We start from the raw sequence: 7,003 nt of genomic DNA on the forward strand, positions 1-7,003 counted from the left end.
GTGGCAACCTGGCCTGCAGTGAGGCCAACTGACCTCTGCACCTTCGACGGAGTATAACTCGAGCTGTAGAGCTCCAAATGATGCGCTTCTAACGGCATTGGAAAGTAGACATTCAGGGCTTTCCAACAATATATAATAGTATGGGGTGGACAATACGTTTGAGCCTCCAGAATTGGCGTTTTCTACCACGTTTGAGGCAAACTTTATCTCAAACGCTGCACACCAAAGCCAGCGACCTTGTCCTCTTCAAATGAGCATAACTTGAGTTGTAGATGTCCAATTAAGGTGATTCCAATTGGGTTAGAAAGCTGACATTCAGAGCTTTCTAACCATATATAATAGTCTATAGTGGGCATGAAAATTGCAACGTTGACAAGCAGACAAAGTAGTACCCCAACATGCATGCAAGAAGGCCCAACGTTTGGCTAAAAGTTTGACCCCAAACTTTAGCCCAAACGTTGGTAGCAGCAAATGAGGGCAGCTGGTATAAAAAGTTTGCCTCAAACTTTTACTCAAGCTTTTATGATTCATGGCCCGGTTCACAATGGGTTTCTCTCCAACTCCAAGAGCAATCAACAGAGGCTTTTGTCAACCCAATTCCATCAAGAGCAAGGGCCCAATTGACACCACTCAAAGGCACAAGAGATAGTTAGAATAGAAATTTCATTTTAGTTGTAATTTGTTTTGAATTTCATTTTCATTTTGTAAAAATGCCTATAAATAGGCATCTGTTTCATTTTATTAAGGGAGGCGAGCTCCACTAGGGAGCATTAGGATTAGAAAACTCTCTCTTTAATTTCATTTCTATTTTGAATCTTGGGTTGAGCATTGAAGGAATTCTGTTTCAATCTCACCTTGAGAATTCTCTCTGTTTTCTTCTTCTACAATTTTAATTTCTCCTTTACTACAAGTTCCTTTGCTGCAAGTTTACAATTTAATTTACATTGAGCTTGATTTTGATCTTTGGTTCTCATTGCTTTCTGTTCTCACTGAATTCAATTTACTTTCAAGCAATTTAATTCTTCTGCAAGTGCTCTGCATTTTACATTTCTGTTCATGATCTGATTTACTTTTTCTGCAAGTTTCTCTAAGCTTTGATCTATTGCTCTCTTTAATTTCCAGCACCCACTCCCCTTTACATTTAATGCATTTTATATTTCTTGTCATTTAAGATTCTTGCAATTTACATTTCTTGCCCTTTAAGTTACTTGCCAATTTACATTCTGCAACTTTAAATTCATTGTCATTTACTTTCTGTTGGCTACAATTTCACACAATTCTCTAAATGTTAGCTTGACTAAACTAATCACCCACTAAAATTGCTTGATCCATCAATCCCTGTGGGATCGACCTCACTCCCGTGAGTTTTACTACTTGATGCGACCCGGTATACTTACCGGTTAGATCTATGTGTTTGGAAATTTGTTTTTCCACAAAAACACCATCAGCAAGCTGTAGAGTATTTCTGGAAACCTTGCTTTGTTACTGCCTCCAAAGGATGCCCCAAGACTTTGGTTTGAGTCTTGGGGTTTTCCTTTTCGTTGTTTCCTCGTTTGAGAAGTATTGACCGAGTTGTTTTCTCCCTTTGTCCGAGATGTTTGTAGTAACCCCTATCTTCTTTTCTTCCTTGTAGGATTAGTTGGCCTCATGTCTTCTCGCAATAACATTGTAGAGATGTCTTCCAGAGTTCCCGAGGGGATGTCCGATTGGCTGGACTCCCTTGTTTTGTTGTGTGTTTCTGTCGTGGATGCTGAATTTTGCACAGAGCTGAGGAAACGCCATAGGATTTGTGGTAACAATGCTCGTGAGGAGGATTACGAGCTTGTTGCTCCTGATTCTGATGAGAGAGTTTGTTTTCCGACTTCCATTGAGAGGGAGCGTCCCTTCTTCTATGCCTATGAATACTTCTTCAGCCAGTTGAATGTTACTTTTCCTTTTTCTGCTTTTGAGACCGACCTGTTGTGGTCGTGTAATATTGCTCCATCACAGCTTCACCCTAATTCCTGGGGTTTCATTAAAATTTTCCAACTTCTCTGCCGTGAACTAGATGTAACACCTTCCCAGACTCTTTTTTTTTACTTGTTTGTTTCCGCCAAGCCTGGTGGTTCTTCAAAAAAGAAAGCTTCTTGGGTTTCTTTCCGGTCCGCCCAGGGCCATAAAGTTTTTGCGATGTATGATGAGTCCTTTAAGGACTTCAAGAACTACTTCTTTAAAGTTCGAGCTGTTGAGGGGGCCCGCCCCTTTTTTCTTGATAAAAATGATGAGCCCTCCTTCCCTCTAGAGTGGCAGAAGGATGTAAGAGTGTCTCGCTACACTTGGGAGATGCTTGATGATGTCGAACACGCTTTTGTAGTTGTTCTTGAGGATCTCTGGGGGAAACCACCCCATCTTGATACAAAAAGATTTTTGAATGATCCGTCCTTGGTTCGGACTGCTTTGGGTATTTGTTTGTCTATTTGTCTGACTTGTTTCTATACTTGTTTCCTTTTTCTTCCTCTTTTTGTAACTCTTTGTCGTGGCTGTTTTTGTGTTTGTAGAGATGTCAAAGAATAGTGACTCTATGAAGGCCTTTAAAAGAGCAAAGAAGGCGACTGCTGCTCGGAACATCTCGGCCAAGGTGGCCGGCGAGGGATCTTCACAGATCCCGGTAAAGCCTCCTGTGCCGAGTTCCCTTGGGCCGAGGAAAGTAATTCCTACTCCTCAGTTTCATCAGGTCGATCCTCCTCAGACTTCTGCCGTTGCTTCTGGTGTCCCTCCCTTAAAAAAGCAAAAGACATCCGAGCCCTTCAACCTGGATGCCCCGGACTTTGATGCTATCGAGTTTGTTGACCAGCAAATTGCCCCCTATGGTGGGTGATGAGCGGATAATTTGTACGCTTTTTGGCATTGTTTTTAGTATGTTTTTAGCAGTTTTAGTTGAGTTCTTAGTATATTTTTATTAGTTTTTAGTTAAAATTCACTTTTCTGGACTTTACTATGAGTTTGTGTGTTTTTCTGTGATTTCAGGTATTTTCTGGCTGAAATTGAGGGACCTGAGCAAAAATCTGATTCAGAGACTGAAAAGGATTACAAATGCTGTTGGATTCTGACCTCCCTGCACTCGAAGTGGATTTTCTGGAGCTACAAAAGCCCAATTGGCGCGCTCTCAACGGCGTTGGAAAGTAGACATCCTGGGATTTCCAACAATATATGATAGTCCATACTTTGCCCAAGATTTGATGGCCCAAACCGGCGTTCAAAATCACCTTCAGAATTTCCAGCGTTAAACGCCGGAACTGGCACCAAAATGGGAGTTAAACGCCCAAACTGGCATAAAAGCTGGCGTTTAACTCCAAGAAGAGTCTCTACACGAAAATGCTTCATTGCTCAGCCCAAGCACACACCAAGTGGGCCCGGAAGTGGATTTTTATGTCATTTACTCATCTCTGTACACCCTAGGCTACTAGTTCTCTATATATAGGACCTTTTACTATTGTATTTTCATCTTCGGACATCTAGTTCTTAGATCATTTGGGGGCTGGCCTCACGGCCATGTCTAGACCTTGTTCTTATGTATTTTCAACGGTGGAGTTTCTACACACCATAGATTAAGGTGTGGAGCTCTGCTGTACCTCGAGTATTAATGCAATTACTATTGTTCTTCTATTCAATTCCGCTTGTTCTTATTCCAAGATACTCATTCGCACTCAAGAACTTGATGAATGTGATGATTATGTGACGCTCATCATCATTCTCACTTATGAACAAGTGATTGACAACCACTTCTGTTCTACAAGCAAACGAGGCTCTAATGTTTATCTCTTGGATTCCTGATACACGATGCATGGTTGATCGCCTGACAACCGAGTGCTCGCCTGACAAACGAGCCAGCCATTCCGTGAGATCAGAGTCTTCGTGGTATAGGCAAGAACTGATGGCGGCATTCAAGAGAATCCGGAAGGTCTAACCTTGTCTGTGGTATTCTGAGTAGGATTCAATGATTGAATGACTGTGACGTGCTTCAAACTCCTGAGGGCGGGGCGTTAGTGACAGACGCAAAAGAATCACTGGATTCTATTCCGGCCTGATCGAGAAAAAGCTGGGCGTTCAAAACGCCCAGTGAAGAAGGAAAGACTGGCGTTTAAACGCCAGCCAGGGTGCCTGGTTGGGCGTTTAACGCCCAAAAAGGTAGTGCATTGGGCGTTAAACGCCAGAATGTGCACCATTATGGGCGTTTAACGCCAGGATGGCACAAGAGGGAGGATTTTGTTTTCAAATCAATTTTTTTCCAAGTTTTCAAAGTTTTTCAAAATCAAATCTTTTTCAAATCATATCTTTTCAATCAAATGTTTTCAAAATCAATTTCTTTCCTTTTTCAAAGATACTTGCTATCAATTAATGATTTGATTCAACATTTCAAGTATGTTGCCTTTTCTGTTGAGAAAGGTTTAATGTTTGAATCATATCTTTTCTTGTTAGGCAACTCATTAATTTTTTTTTAAAAATCAAATCTTTTTAAAATTGTTTTCAAATTATATCTTTTCAATCATATCTCTTTAAAACCATAATTTTTCAATCATATCTTTTTCAAAACAAGTTTTTAATCACATCTTTTTTATTTCTAATTTCAAAATCTTTTTCAAAAATTACTTGATCTCTTTCTCACTCTTGATTTTCGAAAATCAAATTAAAGTTTTTCAAAATGTTTTTAAAATGTTTTTAATTAATTTTCGAAAAAATCTCTTCCCCTCTTCTCACATCCTTCTATTTATGGAGTACCACTCCTCCTCAATGCACAATTCGAACTCTATCTGACTAAGTTCGAATTCTTCTACCTCTTCCTTCTAATTTTTTTCTTCTCTGACACCTCAAGGAATCTCTATACTGTGACATAGAGGATTCCATATTTTCTTGTTCTCTTCTCTTTCATATGAGCAGGAACAAAGACAAAGGCATTCTTGTTGAAGCTGACCCTGAACCTGAAAGGACCTTGAAGCGAAAGCTAAGAGAAGCTAAGGCACAACTCTCTACAGAGGACCTAACAGAAATCTTCAAAGAAGAAGACATGGCAGCCGAAAACAACAACAATGCCAACAATGCAAGGAAGGTGCTGGGTGACTTTACTGCACCTACTCCCGACTTCTATGGGAGAAGCATCTCTATCCCTGCCATTAGAGCAAACAACTTTGAGCTTAAGCCTCAATTAGTTTCTCTAATGCAACAGAATTGCAAGTTCCATGGACTTCCATTGGAAGATCCTCATCAGTTCTTAGCTGAATTCTTGCAAATCTGTGACACTGTCAAGACTAATGGGGTTGACCCTGAGGTCTACAGACTTATGCTATTCCCTTTTGCTGTAAGAGACAGAGCTAGGATATGGTTGGACTTACAACCTAAAGAAAGCCTGGACTCATGGGAAAAGCTAGTCAATGCCTTCTTGGCAAAGTTCTTTCCACCTCAAAAATTGAGTAAGCTTAGAGTGGAAGTCCAAACCTTCAGACAAAAGGATGGAGAATCCCTCTATGAAGCTTGGGAAAGATACAAACAATTGATCAGAAAATGTCCTTCTGACATGCTTTCTGAATGGAGCATCATAGGTATTTTCTATGATGGTCTCTCTGAACTATCCAAGATGTCTTTGGATAGCTCTGCTAGAGGATCTCTTCATCTGAAGAAGACGCCTACAGAAGCTCAAGAGCTAATTGAAATGGTTGCAAATAACTAATTCATGTACACTTCTGAAAGGAATCCTGTGAACAATGGGACTAATCAGAAGAAAGGAGTTCTTGAGATTGATACTCTGAATGCCATTCTGGCTCAGAACAAGATATTGACTCAACAAGTCAATTTGATTTCTCAAAGTCTGTTTGGAATGCAAAATGCACCAAGCAGTACTAAGGATGCTTCATCTGAAGAAGAAGCTTATGATCCTGAGAACCCTTCAATGGAAGAGGTGAATTACCTAGGAGAACCCTATGGAAACACCTATAATTCTTCATGGAGAAATCATCCAAATTTCTCATGGAAGAATCAAGAGAGACCTCAACAAGGTTTCAACAACAATAATGGTGGAAGAAACAGGTTTAGCAATGGCAAGCCTTTTCCATCATCTTCTCAGCAACAGATAGAGAATTCTAAGCAGAACCCCTCTGACTTAGCAACCATGGTCTCTGATCTAATCAAGACCACTCAAAGTTTCATGACTGAAACAAGGTCCTCCATTAGGAATTTGGAGGCACAAGTGGGACAGCTGAGCAAGAAAGTTACTGAACTCCCTCCAAGTACTCTTCCAAGCAATACAGAAGAAAATCCAAAAGGAGAGTGCAAGGCCATCAACATGGCCGAATTTGGAGAGGAAGGAGAGGAAGTGAACGCCACTGAGGAAGACCTCAATGGGCGTGCACTGACCTCCACTGAGTTCCCCAATGAGGAACCATGGGAATCTGAGGCTCAAAATGAGACCATATAGATTCCATTGGACTTACTTCTGCCTTTCATAAGCTCTGATGAGTATTCTTCCTCTGAAGAGGATGAGTATGTCACTGAAGAGCAAGTTGCTAAATACCTTGGAGCAATCATGAAGCTAAATGACAAGTTATTTGGAAATGAGACTTGGGAGGATGAACCCCCTTTGCTCACCAAAGAACTGGATGACTTGTCTAGGCAGAAATTACCTCAAAAGAGACAAGATCCTGGGAAGTTTTCCATACCTTGTACCATAGGCACCATGACCTTCAAGAAGGCTCTGTGTGACTTAGGGTCAAGTGTAAACCTCATGCCTCTCTCTGTAATGGAGAAGCTAGGGATCTTTGAGGTGCAAGCTGCAAGAATCTCACTAGAGATGGCAGACAACTCAAGAAAACAAGCTCATGGACTTGTAGAGGATGTTTTGGTGAAGATTGAAGACCATTACATCCCTACTGATTTCATAGTCCTAGAGACTGGGAAATGCATGGATGAATCCATCATCCTTGGCAGACCCTTCCTAACCACAGCAAAGGCTGTGATTGATATTGATGGAGGT

The 7,003-nt window shown here is 40.8% G+C and overlaps 1 non-coding gene across 1 annotated transcript; it reads right to left on the reverse strand.

Moving 5' to 3' along the window:
• Positions 1 to 5,449: 5,449 nt before the first annotated feature.
• On the reverse strand, positions 5,450 to 5,557 carry LOC130977323 (small nucleolar RNA R71). Its single transcript, XR_009085020.1, has one exon. It is a non-coding gene; the product is annotated as a small nucleolar RNA R71 (small nucleolar RNA).
• Positions 5,558 to 7,003: the final 1,446 nt, after the last annotated feature.

The sequence above is a fragment of the Arachis stenosperma genome, chromosome 4 (assembly GCF_014773155.1).
Source record: "Arachis stenosperma cultivar V10309 chromosome 4, arast.V10309.gnm1.PFL2, whole genome shotgun sequence".
Taxonomy (NCBI): Eukaryota; Viridiplantae; Streptophyta; class Magnoliopsida; order Fabales; family Fabaceae; genus Arachis; species Arachis stenosperma.